Genomic DNA, 13,948 nt, shown 5'->3' on the forward strand with positions numbered 1-13,948 from the left:
AGCAGGGACTGTCTGCGGCGTGCTGGTGTGTCCCGGACTTTAGAGTAGAGAGACAGTTCAACTGTAAGTATGAGCGGCAGAAACGGATATTGCCTTCCCTTTAAGTAGAGCGTCAGGGACAGCCTCCCTGGCTTACGGCCATACTAGCCTGAATACGCCCGATCTCGTCCGATCTCGGAAACTAAGCAGGCTCGGGCCTGGTCAGTACTTGGATGGGAGACCGCCTGGGAATACCAGGTGCTGTAAGCTTTTGCATCTTTTACACACCAGAGGGCGACAAATCACGAGTTTTAACTTTGGATACACGCAATTTCATCATTATTTCAGATTTGACTTCCCCAAATACACAGGCATACAATAGATCTTGTTCTCCAATGTAAACGGTCCCTAGTAACTAGGGTACATTCGTAAATAAATTGAGCATCATGGCTAGAAGTGACTAAATGTTGCCTAATCTTTCTCATCGAGAAATGACACAATTACAGCAACACAAAAAGGAACTCCACCGGACAAAGTTCAGTGCTCACAAGGAGCCTCATTCAACACACACGGTTCCATTCCCATTCATGCAAAGCACGAAAGTGTAAAACTTGGGAACATACTTGAGAGCAAAGATCACATTCAATCTCATTCAAGGCACGGATGTGAATGCAACGGGATGAAATTACTGAAATGATGCCTGCCCTCGAACTGTGATGATGGACTACCCGACTCGCCAATAATATTGGGTTCTGGTGTATTGAAATACAGGAGCTGCTGGATTTGTGTGTTTTCTTACCCCCTCACCATAGTTTGTCAAATGTTTAAACAACTGAACTTATATTCAAGGTTTGTTTCTCTTCATATGTTTTACTGGTTTACATTTGTCTCAGCAACCTGTTGAATGATTCTTCTGCTTTCAAAACAAAATGACAACAGGATGAATGCACACACTTGTAAAAACAATACATGCAATGTTATGCATCATAGTGATGCAACCTCCTTTCAGTTTCATACTGCATGTCAATTGAAATCCTTACTGAAATGCACACCTTCTCAAGATTGCGCTTGACTGGCGTGTCAGGCACTCAATTACAGCTGTTTTATCAAGACAATGTGTTCGTTTTGTAATATATAGTTCCGGTCTGGTGTGGCACCCCAGCTAACGCACAACGTTGCCACAATGTTGCCACAACGTGGCGTGTTAGCAGGGACTGTCTGCGGCGCGCTGGTGTGTCCCGGGCTTTAGAGTAGAGAGACAGTTCAACTGTAAGTATGAACGGCAGAAACGGATATTGCCTTCCCTTTAAGTAGAGCGTCAGGGACAGCATTCCTAGCTTACGGCCATACTAGCCTGAATACGCCCGATCTCGTCCGATCTCGGAAGCTAAGCAGGCTCGGGCCTGGTCAGTACTTGGATGGGAGACCGCCTGGGAATACCAGGTGCTGTAAGCTTTTGCATCTTTTACACACCAGAGGGCGACATATCACGAGTTTTAACTTTGGATACACGCAATTTCATCATTATTTCAGATTTGACTTCCCCAAATACACAGGCATACAATAGATCTTGTTCTCCAATGTAAACGGTCCCTAGTAACTAGGGTACATTCATAAATAAATTGAGCATCATGGCTAGAAGTGACTAAATGTTGCCTAATCTTTCTCATCGAGAAATGACAGAATTACAGCAACACAAAAAGGAACTCCACCGGACAAAGTTCAGTGCTCACAAGGAGCCTCATTCAACACACACGGTTCCATTCCCATTCATGCAAAGCACGAAAGTGTAAAACTTGGGAACATACTTGAGAGCAAAGATCACATTCAATCTCATTCAGGCACGGATGTGAATGCAACAAGATGAAATTACTGAAATGATGCCTGCCCTCGAACTGTGATGATGGACTACCCGACTCGCCAATAATATTGGGTTCTGGTGTATTGAAATACAGGAGCTGCTGGATTTGTGTGTTTTCTTACCCCCTCACCATAGTTTGTCAAATGTTTAAACAACTGAACTTATATTCAAGGTTTGTTTCTCTTCATATGTTTTACTGGTTTACATTTGTCTCAGCAACCTGTTGAATGATTCTTCTGCTTTCAAAACAAAATGACAACAGGATGAATGCACACACTTGAAAATACAATACATGCAATGTTATGCATCATAGTGATGCAACCTCCTTTCAGTTTCATACTGCATGTCAATTTAAATCCTTACTGAAATGCACACCTTCTCAAGATTGCGCTTGACTGGCGTGTCAGGCACTCAATTACAGCTGTTTTATCAAGACAATGTGTTCGTTTTGTAATATATAGTTCCGGTCTGGTGTGGCACCCCAGCTAACGCACAACGTTGCCACAATGTTGCCACAACGTGGCGTGTTAGCAGGGACTGTCTGCGGCGCGCTGGTGTGTCCCGGGCTTTAGAGTAGAGAGACAGTTCAACTGTAAGTATGAACGGCAGAAACGGATATTGCCTTCCCTTTAAGTAGAGCGTCAGGGACAGCCTCCCTGGCTTACGGCCATACTAGCCTGAATACGCCCGATCTCGTCCGATCTCGGAAGCTAAGCAGGCTTGGGCCTGGTCAGTACTTGGATGGGAGACCGCCTGGGAATACCAGGTGCTGTAAGCTTTTGCATCTTTTACACACCAGAGGGCGACAAATCACGAGTTTTAACTTTGGATACACGCAATTTCATCATTATTTCAGATTTGACTTCCCCAAATACACAGGCATACAATAGATCTTGTTCTCCAATGTAAACGGTCCCTAGTAACTAGGGTACATTCGTAAATAAATTGAGCATCATGGCTAGAAGTGACTAAATGTTGCCTAATCTTTCTCATCGAGAAATGACACAATTACAGCAACACAAAAAGGAACTCCACCGGACAAAGTTCAGTGCTCACAAGGAGCCTCATTCAACACACACGGTTCCATTCCCATTCATGCAAAGCACGAAAGTGTAAAACTTGGGAACATACTTGAGAGCAAAGATCACATTCAATCTCATTCAAGGCACGGATGTGAATGCAACGGGATGAAATTACTGAAATGATGCCTGCCCTCGAACTGTGATGATGGACTACCCGACTCGCCAATAATATTGGGTTCTGGTGTATTGAAATACAGGAGCTGCTGGATTTGTGTGTTTTCTTACCCCCTCACCATAGTTTGTCAAATGTTTAAACAACTGAACTTATATTCAAGGTTTGTTTCTCTTCATATGTTTTACTGGTTTACATTTGTCTCAGCAACCTGTTGAATGATTCTTCTGCTTTCAAAACAAAATGACAACAGGATGAATGCACACACTTGTAAAAACAATACATGCAATGTTATGCATCATAGTGATGCAACCTCCTTTCAGTTTCATACTGCATGTCAATTGAAATCCTTACTGAAATGCACACCTTCTCAAGATTGCGCTTGACTGGCGTGTCAGGCACTCAATTACAGCTGTTTTATCAAGACAATGTGTTCGTTTTGTAATATATAGTTCCGGTCTGGTGTGGCACCCCAGCTAACGCACAACGTTGCCACAATGTTGCCACAACGTGGCGTGTTAGCAGGGACTGTCTGCGGCGCGCTGGTGTGTCCCGGGCTTTAGAGTAGAGAGACAGTTCAACTGTAAGTATGAACGGCAGAAACGGATATTGCCTTCCCTTTAAGTAGAGCGTCAGGGACAGCATTCCTAGCTTACGGCCATACTAGCCTGAATACGCCCGATCTCGTCCGATCTCGGAAGCTAAGCAGGCTCGGGCCTGGTCAGTACTTGGATTGGAGACCGCCTGGGAATACCAGGTGCTGTAAGCTTTTGCATCTTTTACACACCAGAGGGCGACATATCACGAGTTTTAACTTTGGATACACGCAATTTCATCATTATTTCAGATTTGACTTCCCCAAATACACAGGCATACAATAGATCTTGTTCTCCAATGTAAACGGTCCCTAGTAACTAGGGTACATTCATAAATAAATTGAGCATCATGGCTAGAAGTGACTAAATGTTGCCTAATCTTTCTCATCGAGAAATGACAGAATTACAGCAACACAAAAAGGAACTCCACCGGACAAAGTTCAGTGCTCACAAGGAGCCTCATTCAACACACACGGTTCCATTCCCATTCATGCAAAGCACGAAAGTGTAAAACTTGGGAACATACTTGAGAGCAAAGATCACATTCAATCTCATTCAGGCACGGATGTGAATGCAACAAGATGAAATTACTGAAATGATGCCTGCCCTCGAACTGTGATGATGGACTACCCGACTCGCCAATAATATTGGGTTCTGGTGTATTGAAATACAGGAGCTGCTGGATTTGTGTGTTTTCTTACCCCCTCACCATAGTTTGTCAAATGTTTAAACAACTGAACTTATATTCAAGGTTTGTTTCTCTTCATATGTTTTACTGGTTTACATTTGTCTCAGCAACCTGTTGAATGATTCTTCTGCTTTCAAAACAAAATGACAACAGGATGAATGCACACACTTGAAAATACAATACATGCAATGTTATGCATCATAGTGATGCAACCTCCTTTCAGTTTCATACTGCATGTCAATTTAAATCCTTACTGAAATGCACACCTTCTCAAGATTGCGCTTGACTGGCGTGTCAGGCACTCAATTACAGCTGTTTTATCAAGACAATGTGTTCGTTTTGTAATATATAGTTCCGGTCTGGTGTGGCACCCCAGCTAACGCACAACGTTGCCACAATGTTGCCACAACGTGGCGTGTTAGCAGGGACTGTCTGCGGCGCGCTGGTGTGTCCCGGGCTTTAGAGTAGAGAGACAGTTCAACTGTAAGTATGAACGGCAGAAACGGATATTGCCTTCCCTTTAAGTAGAGCGTCAGGGACAGCCTCCCTGGCTTACGGCCATACTAGCCTGAATACGCCCGATCTCGTCCGATCTCGGAAGCTAAGCAGGCTTGGGCCTGGTCAGTACTTGGATGGGAGACTGCCTGGAAATACCAGGTGCTGTAAGCTTTTGCATCTTTTACACACCAGAGGGCGACAAATCACGAGTTTTAACTTTGGATACACGCAATTTCATCATTATTTCAGATTTGACTTCCCCAAATACACAGGCATACAATAGATCTTGTTCTCCAACGTAAACGGTCCCTAGTAACTAGGGTACATTCGTAAATAAATTGAGCATCATGGCTAGAAGTGACTAAATGTTGCCTAATCTTTCTCATCGAGAAATGACACAATTACAGCAACACAAAAAGGAACTCCACCGGACAAAGTTCAGTGCTCACAAGGAGCTTCATTCAACACATACGGTTCCATTCCCATTCATGCAAAGCACGAAAGTGTAAAACTTGGGAACATACTTGAGAGCAAAGATCACATTCAATCTCATTCAAGGCACGGATGTGAATGAAACGGGATGAAATTACTGAAATTATGCCTGCCCTCGAACTGTGATGATGGACTACCCGACTCGCCAATAATATTGGGTTCTGGTGTATTGAAGTACAGGAGCTGCTGGATTTGTGTGTTTTCTTACCCCCTCACCATAGTTTGTCAAATGTTTAAACAACTGAACTTATATTCAAGGTTTGTTTCTCTTCATATGTTTTACTGGTTTACATTTGTCTCAGCAACCTGTTGAATGATTCTTCTGCTTTCAAAACAAAATGACAACAGGATGAATGCACACACTTGAAAATACAATACATGCAATGTTATGCATCATAGTGATGCAACCTCCTTTCAGTTTCATACTGCATGTCAATTGAAATCCTTACTGAAATGCACACCTTCTCAAGATTGCGCTTGACTGGCGTGTCAGGCACTCAATTACAGCTGTTTTATCAAGACAATGTGTTCGTTTTGTAATATATAGTTCCGGTCTGGTGTGGCACCCCAGCTAACGCACAACGTTGCCACAACGTTTCGTGTTAGCAGGGACTGTCTGCGGCGCGCTGGTGTGTCCCGGACTTTAGAGTAGAGAGACAGTTCAATTGCAAGTATGAGCGGCAGAAACGGATATTGCCTTCCCTTTAAGTAGAGCGTCAGGGACAGCCTCTCTGGCTTACGGCCATACTAGCCTGAATACGCCCGATCTCATCCGATCTCGGAAGCTAAGCAGGCTCGGGCCTGGTCAGTACTTGGATGGGAGACCGCCTGGGAATACCAGGTGCTGTAAGCTTTTGCATCTTTTACACACCAGAGGGCGACAAATCACGAGTTTTAACTTTGGATACACGCAATTTCATCATTATTTCAGATTTGACTTCCCCAAATACACAGGCATACAATAGATCTTGTTCTCCAACGTAAACGGTCCCTAGTAACTAGGGTACATTCGTAAATAAATTGAGCATCATGGCTAGAAGTGACTAAATGTTGCCTAATCTTTCTCATCGAGAAATTACACAATTACAGCAACACAAAAAGGAACTCCACCGGACAAAGTTCAGTGCTCACAAGGAGCCTCATTCAACACACACGGTTCCATTCCCATTCATGCAAAGCACGAAAGTGTAAAACTTGGGAACATACTTGAGAGCAAAGATCACATTCAATCTCATTCAAGGCACGGATGTGAATGCAACGGGATGAAATTACTGAAATGATGCCTGCCCTCGAACTGTGATGATGGACTACCCGACTCGCCAATAATATTGGCTTCTGGTGTATTGAAATACAGGAGCTGCTGGATTTGTGTCATTTCTTACCCCCTCACCATAGTTTGTCAAATGTTTAAACAACTGAACTTATATTCAAGGTTTGTTTCTCTTCATATGTTTTACTGGTTTACATTTGTCTCAGCAACCTGTTGAATGATTCTTCTGCTTTCAAAACAAAATGACAACAGGATGAATGCACACACTTGAAAATACAATACATGCAATGTTATGCATCATAGTGATGCAACCTCCTTTCAGTTTCATACTGCATGTCAATTGAAATCCTTACTGAAATGCACACCTTCTCAAGATTGCGCTTGACTGGCGTGTCAGGCACTCAATTACAGCTGTTTTATCAAGACAATGTGTTCGTTTTGTAAAATATAGTTCCGGTCTGGTGTGGCACCCCAGCTAACGCACAACGTTGCCACAATGTTGCCACAACGTGGCGTGTTAGCAGGGACTGTCTGCGGCGCGCTGGTGTGTCCCGGGCTTTAGAGTAGAGAGACAGTTCAACTGTAAGTATGAACGGCAGAAACGGATATTGCCTTCCCTTTAAGTAGAGCGTCAGGGACAGCCTCCCTGGCTTACGGCCATACTAGCCTGAATACGCCCGATCTCGTCCGATCTCGGAAGCCAAGCAGGCTCGGGCCTGGTCAGTACTTGGATGGGAGACCGCCTGGGAATACCAGGTCCTGTAAGCTTTTGCATCTTTTACACACCAGAGGGCGACAAATCACGAGTTTTAACTTTGGATACACGCAATTTCATCATTATTTCAGATTTGACTTCCCCAAATACACAGGCATACAATAGATCTTGTTCTCCAACGTAAACGGTCCCTAGTAACTAGGGTACATTCGTAAATAAATTGAGCATCATGGCTAGAAGTGACTAAATGTTGCCTAATCTTTCTCATCGAGAAATGACACAATTACAGCAACACAAAAAGGAACTCCACCGGACAAAGTTCAGTGCTCACAAGGAGCCTCATTCAACACACACGGTTCCATTCCCATTCATGCAAAGCACGAAAGTGTAAAACTTGGGAACATACTTGAGAGCAAAGATCACATTCAATCTCATTCAAGGCACGGATGTGAATGCAACGGGATGAAATTACTGAAATGATGCCTGCCCTCGAACTGTGATGATGGACTACCTGACTCGCCAATAATATTGGGTTCTGGTGTATTGAAATACAGGAGCTGCTGGATTTGTGTGTTTTCTTACCCCCTCACCATAGTTTGTCAAATGTTTAAACAACTGAACTTATATTCAAGGTTTGTTTCTCTTCATATGTTTTACTGGTTTACATTTGTCTCAGCAACCTGTTGAATGATTCTTCTGCTTTCAAAACAAAATGACAACAGGATGAATGCACACACTTGAAAATACAATACATGCAATGTTATGCATCATAGTGATGCAACCTCCTTTCAGTTTCATACTGCATGTCAATTGAAATCCTTACTGAAATGCACACCTTCTCAAGATTGCGCTTGAATGGCGTGTCAGGCACTCAATTACAGCTGTTTTATCAAGACAATGTGTTCGTTTTGTAATACATAGGTCTGGTGTGGCACCCCAGCTAACGCACAACGTTGCCACAACGTTTCGTGTTAGCAGGGACTGTCTGCGGCGTGCTGGTGTGTCCCGGACTTTAGAGTAGAGAGACAGTTCAACTGTAAGTATGAGCGGCAGAAACGGATATTGCCTTCCCTTTAAGTAGAGCGTCAGGGACAGCCTCCCTGGCTTACGGCCATACTAGCCTGAATACGCCCGATCTCGTCCGATCTCGGAAACTAAGCAGGCTCGGGCCTGGTCAGTACTTGGATGGGAGACCGCCTGGGAATACCAGGTGCTGTAAGCTTTTGCATCTTTTACACACCAGAGGGCGACAAATCACGAGTTTTAACTTTGGATACACGCAATTTCATCATTATTTCAGATTTGACTTCCCCAAATACACAGGCATACAATAGATCTTGTTCTCCAATGTAAACGGTCCCTAGTAACTAGGGTACATTCGTAAATAAATTGAGCATCATGGCTAGAAGTGACTAAATGTTGCCTAATCTTTCTCATCGAGAAATGACACAATTACAGCAACACAAAAAGGAACTCCACCGGACAAAGTTCAGTGCTCACAAGGAGCCTCATTCAACACACACGGTTCCATTCCCATTCATGCAAAGCACGAAAGTGTAAAACTTGGGAACATACTTGAGAGCAAAGATCACATTCAATCTCATTCAAGGCACGGATGTGAATGCAACGGGATGAAATTACTGAAATGATGCCTGCCCTCGAACTGTGATGATGGACTACCCGACTCGCCAATAATATTGGGTTCTGGTGTATTGAAATACAGGAGCTGCTGGATTTGTGTGTTTTCTTACCCCCTCACCATAGTTTGTCAAATGTTTAAACAACTGAACTTATATTCAAGGTTTGTTTCTCTTCATATGTTTTACTGGTTTACATTTGTCTCAGCAACCTGTTGAATGATTCTTCTGCTTTCAAAACAAAATGACAACAGGATGAATGCACACACTTGTAAAAACAATACATGCAATGTTATGCATCATAGTGATGCAACCTCCTTTCAGTTTCATACTGCATGTCAATTGAAATCCTTACTGAAATGCACACCTTCTCAAGATTGCGCTTGACTGGCGTGTCAGGCACTCAATTACAGCTGTTTTATCAAGACAATGTGTTCGTTTTGTAATATATAGTTCCGGTCTGGTGTGGCACCCCAGCTAACGCACAACGTTGCCACAATGTTGCCACAACGTGGCGTGTTAGCAGGGACTGTCTGCGGCGCGCTGGTGTGTCCCGGGCTTTAGAGTAGAGAGACAGTTCAACTGTAAGTATGAACGGCAGAAACGGATATTGCCTTCCCTTTAAGTAGAGCGTCAGGGACAGCATTCCTAGCTCACGGCCATACTAGCCTGAATACGCCCGATCTCGTCCGATCTCGGAAGCTAAGCAGGCTCGGGCCTGGTCAGTACTTGGATGGGAGACCGCCTGGGAATACCAGGTGCTGTAAGCTTTTGCATCTTTTACACACCAGAGGGCGACATATCACGAGTTTTAACTTTGGATACACGCAATTTCATCATTATTTCAGATTTGACTTCCCCAAATACACAGGCATACAATAGATCTTGTTCTCCAATGTAAACGGTCCCTAGTAACTAGGGTACATTCATAAATAAATTGAGCATCATGGCTAGAAGTGACTAAATGTTGCCTAATCTTTCTCATCGAGAAATGACAGAATTACAGCAACACAAAAAGGAACTCCACCGGACAAAGTTCAGTGCTCACAAGGAGCCTCATTCAACACACACGGTTCCATTCCCATTCATGCAAAGCACGAAAGTGTAAAACTTGGGAACATACTTGAGAGCAAAGATCACATTCAATCTCATTCAAGGCACGGATGTGAATGCAACAAGATGAAATTACTGAAATGATGCCTGCCCTCGAACTGTGATGATGGACTACCCGACTCGCCAATAATATTGGGTTCTGGTGTATTGAAATACAGGAGCTGCTGGATTTGTGTGTTTTCTTACCCCCTCACCATAGTTTGTCAAATGTTTAAACAACTGAACTTATATTCAAGGTTTGTTTCTCTTCATATGTTTTACTGGTTTACATTTGTCTCAGCAACCTGTTGAATGATTCTTCTGCTTTCAAAACAAAATGACAACAGGATGAATGCACACACTTGAAAATACAATACATGCAATGTTATGCATCATAGTGATGCAACCTCCTTTCAGTTTCATACTGCATGTCAATTTAAATCCTTACTGAAATGCACACCTTCTCAAGATTGCGCTTGACTGGCGTGTCAGGCACTCAATTACAGCTGTTTTATCAAGACAATGTGTTCGTTTTGTAATATATAGTTCCGGTCTGGTGTGGCACCCCAGCTAACGCACAACGTTGCCACAATGTTGCCACAACGTGGCGTGTTAGCAGGGACTGTCTGCGGCGCGCTGGTGTGTCCCGGGCTTTAGAGTAGAGAGACAGTTCAACTGTAAGTATGAACGGCAGAAACGGATATTGCCTTCCCTTTAAGTAGAGCGTCAGGGACAGCCTCCCTGGCTTACGGCCATACTAGCCTGAATACGCCCGATCTCGTCCGATCTCGGAAGCTAAGCAGGCTTGGGCCTGGTCAGTACTTGGATGGGAGACTGCCTGGAAATACCAGGTGCTGTAAGCTTTTGCATCTTTTACACACCAGAGGGCGACAAATCACGAGTTTTAACTTTGGATACACGCAATTTCATCATTATTTCAGATTTGACTTCCCCAAATACACAGGCATACAATAGATCTTGTTCTCCAACGTAAACGGTCCCTAGTAACTAGGGTACATTCGTAAATAAATTGAGCATCATGGCTAGAAGTGACTAAATGTTGCCTAATCTTTCTCATCGAGAAATGACACAATTACAGCAACACAAAAAGGAACTCCACCGGACAAAGTTCAGTGCTCACAAGGAGCTTCATTCAACACATACGGTTCCATTCCCATTCATGCAAAGCACGAAAGTGTAAAACTTGGGAACATACTTGAGAGCAAAGATCACATTCAATCTCATTCAAGGCACGGATGTGAATGCAACGGGATGAAATTACTGAAATTATGCCTGCCCTCGAACTGTGATGATGGACTACCCGACTCGCCAATAATATTGGGTTCTGGTGTATTGAAGTACAGGAGCTGCTGGATTTGTGTGTTTTCTTACCCCCTCACCATAGTTTGTCAAATGTTTAAACAACTGAACTTATATTCAAGGTTTGTTTCTCTTCATATGTTTTACTGGTTTACATTTGTCTCAGCAACCTGTTGAATGATTCTTCTGCTTTCAAAACAAAATGACAACAGGATGAATGCACACACTTGAAAATACAATACATGCAATGTTATGCATCATAGTGATGCAACCTCCTTTCAGTTTCATACTGCATGTCAATTGAAATCCTTACTGAAATGCACACCTTCTCAAGATTGCGCTTGACTGGCGTGTCAGGCACTCAATTACAGCTGTTTTATCAAGACAATGTGTTCGTTTTGTAATATATAGTTCCGGTCTGGTGTGGCACCCCAGCTAACGCACAACGTTGCCACAACGTTTCGTGTTAGCAGGGACTGTCTGCGGCGCGCTGGTGTGTCCCGGACTTTAGAGTAGAGAGACAGTTCAATTGCAAGTATGAGCGGCAGAAACGGATATTGCCTTCCCTTTAAGTAGAGCGTCAGGGACAGCCTCTCTGGCTTACGGCCATACTAGCCTGAATACGCCCGATCTCATCCGATCTCGGAAGCTAAGCAGGCTCGGGCCTGGTCAGTACTTGGATGGGAGACCGCCTGGGAATACCAGGTGCTGTAAGCTTTTGCATCTTTTACACACCAGAGGGCGACAAATCACGAGTTTTAACTTTGGATACACGCAATTTCATCATTATTTCAGATTTGACTTCCCCAAATACACAGGCATACAATAGATCTTGTTCTCCAACGTAAACGGTCCCTAGTAACTAGGGTACATTCATAAATAAATTGAGCATCATGGCTAGAAGTGACTAAATGTTGCCTAATCTTTCTCATCGAGAAATGACACAATTACAGCAACACAAGAAGGAACTCCACCGGACAAAGTTCAGTGCTCACAAGGAGCCTCATTCAACACACACGGTTCCATTCCCATTCATGCAAAGCACGAAAGTGTAAAACTTGGGAACATACTTGAGAGCAAAGATCACATTCAATCTCATTCAAGGCACGGATGTGAATGCAACGGGATGAAATTACTGAAATGATGCCTGCCCTCGAACTGTGATGATGGACTACCCGACTCGCCAATAATATTGGGTTCTGGTGTATTGAAATACAGGAGCTGCTGGATTTGTGTGTTTTCTTACCCCCTCACCATAGTTTGTCAAATGTTTAAACAACTGAACTTATATTCAAGGTTTGTTTCTCTTCATATGTTTTACTGGTTTACATTTGTCTCAGCAACCTCAGCAAAAATGATTCTTCTACTTTCAAAACAAAATGACAACAGGATGAATGCACACACTTGAAAATACAATACATGCAATGTTATGCATCATAGTGATGCAACCTCCTTTCAGTTTCATACTGCATGTCAATTGAAATCCTTACTGAAATGCACACCTTCTCAAGATTGCGCTTGACTGGCGTGTCAGGCACTCAATTACAGCTGTTTTATCAAGACAATGTGTTCGTTTTGTAATATATAGTTCCGGTCTGGTGTGGCACCCCAGCTAACGCACAACGTTGCCACAACGTTTCGTGTTAGCAGGGACTGTCTGCGGCGCGCTGGTGTGTCCCGGACTTTAGAGTAGAGAGACAGTTCAACTGCAAGTATGAGCGGCAGAAACGGATATTGCCTTCCCTTTAAGTAGAGCGTCAGGGACAGCCTCCCTGGCTTACGGCCATACTAGCCTGAATACGCCCGATCTCGTCCGATCTCGGAAGCTAAGCAGGCTCGGGCCTGGTCAGTACTTGGATGGGAGACCGCCTGGGAATACCAGGTGCTGTAAGCTTTTGCATCTTTTACACACCAGAGGGCGACAAATCACGAGTTTTAACTTTGGATACACGCAATTTCATCATTATTTCAGATTTGACTTCCCCAAATACACAGGCATACAATAGATCTTGTTCTCCAACGTAAACGGTCCCTAGTAACTAGGGTACATTCGTAAATAAATTGAGCATCATGGCTAGAAGTGACTAAATGTTGCCTAATCTTTCTCATCGAGAAATTACACAATTACAGCAACACAAAAAGGAACTCCACCGGACAAAGTTCAGTGCTCACAAGGAGCCTCATTCAACACACACGGTTCCATTCCCATTCATGCAAAGCACGAAAGTGTAAAACTTGGGAACATACTTGAGAGCAAAGATCACATTCAATCTCATTCAAGGCACGGATGTGAATGCAACGGGATGAAATTACTGAAATGATGCCTGCCCTCGAACTGTGATGATGGACTACCCGACTCGCCAATAATATTGGGTTCTGGTGTATTGAAATACAGGAGCTGCTGGATTTGTGTGTTTTCTTACCCCCTCACCATAGTTTGTCAAATGTTTAAACAACTGAACTTATATTCAAGGTTTGTTTCTCTTCATATGTTTTACTGGTTTACATTTGTCTCAGCAACCTGTTGAATGATTCTTCTGCTTTCAAAACAAAATGACAACAGGATGAATGCACACACTTGAAAATACAATACATGCAATGTTATG

At 43.4% G+C, this 13,948-nt stretch overlaps 12 non-coding genes across 12 annotated transcripts; all 12 read left to right on the forward strand.

Moving 5' to 3' along the window:
- The first annotated feature begins 130 nt into the window (after positions 1–130).
- Positions 131–249, forward strand: LOC136724837 (5S ribosomal RNA). Its single transcript, XR_010807265.1, has one exon. It is a non-coding gene; the product is annotated as a 5S ribosomal RNA (ribosomal RNA).
- Positions 250–1,315: 1,066 nt separating this feature from the next.
- Positions 1,316–1,434, forward strand: LOC136724866 (5S ribosomal RNA). The gene has a single exon (XR_010807291.1). It is a non-coding gene; the product is annotated as a 5S ribosomal RNA (ribosomal RNA).
- Positions 1,435–2,499: 1,065 nt separating this feature from the next.
- On the forward strand, positions 2,500–2,618 carry LOC136724895 (5S ribosomal RNA). The gene has a single exon (XR_010807318.1). It is a non-coding gene; the product is annotated as a 5S ribosomal RNA (ribosomal RNA).
- A 1,066-nt stretch (positions 2,619–3,684) lies between these two features.
- LOC136724855 (5S ribosomal RNA) lies at positions 3,685–3,803 on the forward strand. The gene has a single exon (XR_010807281.1). It is a non-coding gene; the product is annotated as a 5S ribosomal RNA (ribosomal RNA).
- A 1,065-nt stretch (positions 3,804–4,868) lies between these two features.
- LOC136724851 (5S ribosomal RNA) lies at positions 4,869–4,987 on the forward strand. The gene has a single exon (XR_010807278.1). It is a non-coding gene; the product is annotated as a 5S ribosomal RNA (ribosomal RNA).
- A 1,055-nt stretch (positions 4,988–6,042) lies between these two features.
- On the forward strand, positions 6,043–6,161 carry LOC136724871 (5S ribosomal RNA). The gene has a single exon (XR_010807296.1). It is a non-coding gene; the product is annotated as a 5S ribosomal RNA (ribosomal RNA).
- Positions 6,162–7,227: 1,066 nt separating this feature from the next.
- Positions 7,228–7,346, forward strand: LOC136724858 (5S ribosomal RNA). Its single transcript, XR_010807284.1, has one exon. It is a non-coding gene; the product is annotated as a 5S ribosomal RNA (ribosomal RNA).
- A 1,050-nt stretch (positions 7,347–8,396) lies between these two features.
- LOC136724839 (5S ribosomal RNA) lies at positions 8,397–8,515 on the forward strand. Its single transcript, XR_010807267.1, has one exon. It is a non-coding gene; the product is annotated as a 5S ribosomal RNA (ribosomal RNA).
- A 1,066-nt stretch (positions 8,516–9,581) lies between these two features.
- Positions 9,582–9,700, forward strand: LOC136724834 (5S ribosomal RNA). The gene has a single exon (XR_010807262.1). It is a non-coding gene; the product is annotated as a 5S ribosomal RNA (ribosomal RNA).
- Positions 9,701–10,766: 1,066 nt separating this feature from the next.
- LOC136724852 (5S ribosomal RNA) lies at positions 10,767–10,885 on the forward strand. The gene has a single exon (XR_010807279.1). It is a non-coding gene; the product is annotated as a 5S ribosomal RNA (ribosomal RNA).
- A 1,055-nt stretch (positions 10,886–11,940) lies between these two features.
- On the forward strand, positions 11,941–12,059 carry LOC136724883 (5S ribosomal RNA). Its single transcript, XR_010807307.1, has one exon. It is a non-coding gene; the product is annotated as a 5S ribosomal RNA (ribosomal RNA).
- A 1,058-nt stretch (positions 12,060–13,117) lies between these two features.
- On the forward strand, positions 13,118–13,236 carry LOC136724867 (5S ribosomal RNA). Its single transcript, XR_010807292.1, has one exon. It is a non-coding gene; the product is annotated as a 5S ribosomal RNA (ribosomal RNA).
- Positions 13,237–13,948: the final 712 nt, after the last annotated feature.

Source organism: Amia ocellicauda, unplaced genomic scaffold (assembly GCF_036373705.1).
Source record: "Amia ocellicauda isolate fAmiCal2 unplaced genomic scaffold, fAmiCal2.hap1 HAP1_SCAFFOLD_196, whole genome shotgun sequence".
Classification (NCBI taxonomy): Eukaryota; Metazoa; Chordata; class Actinopteri; order Amiiformes; family Amiidae; genus Amia; species Amia ocellicauda.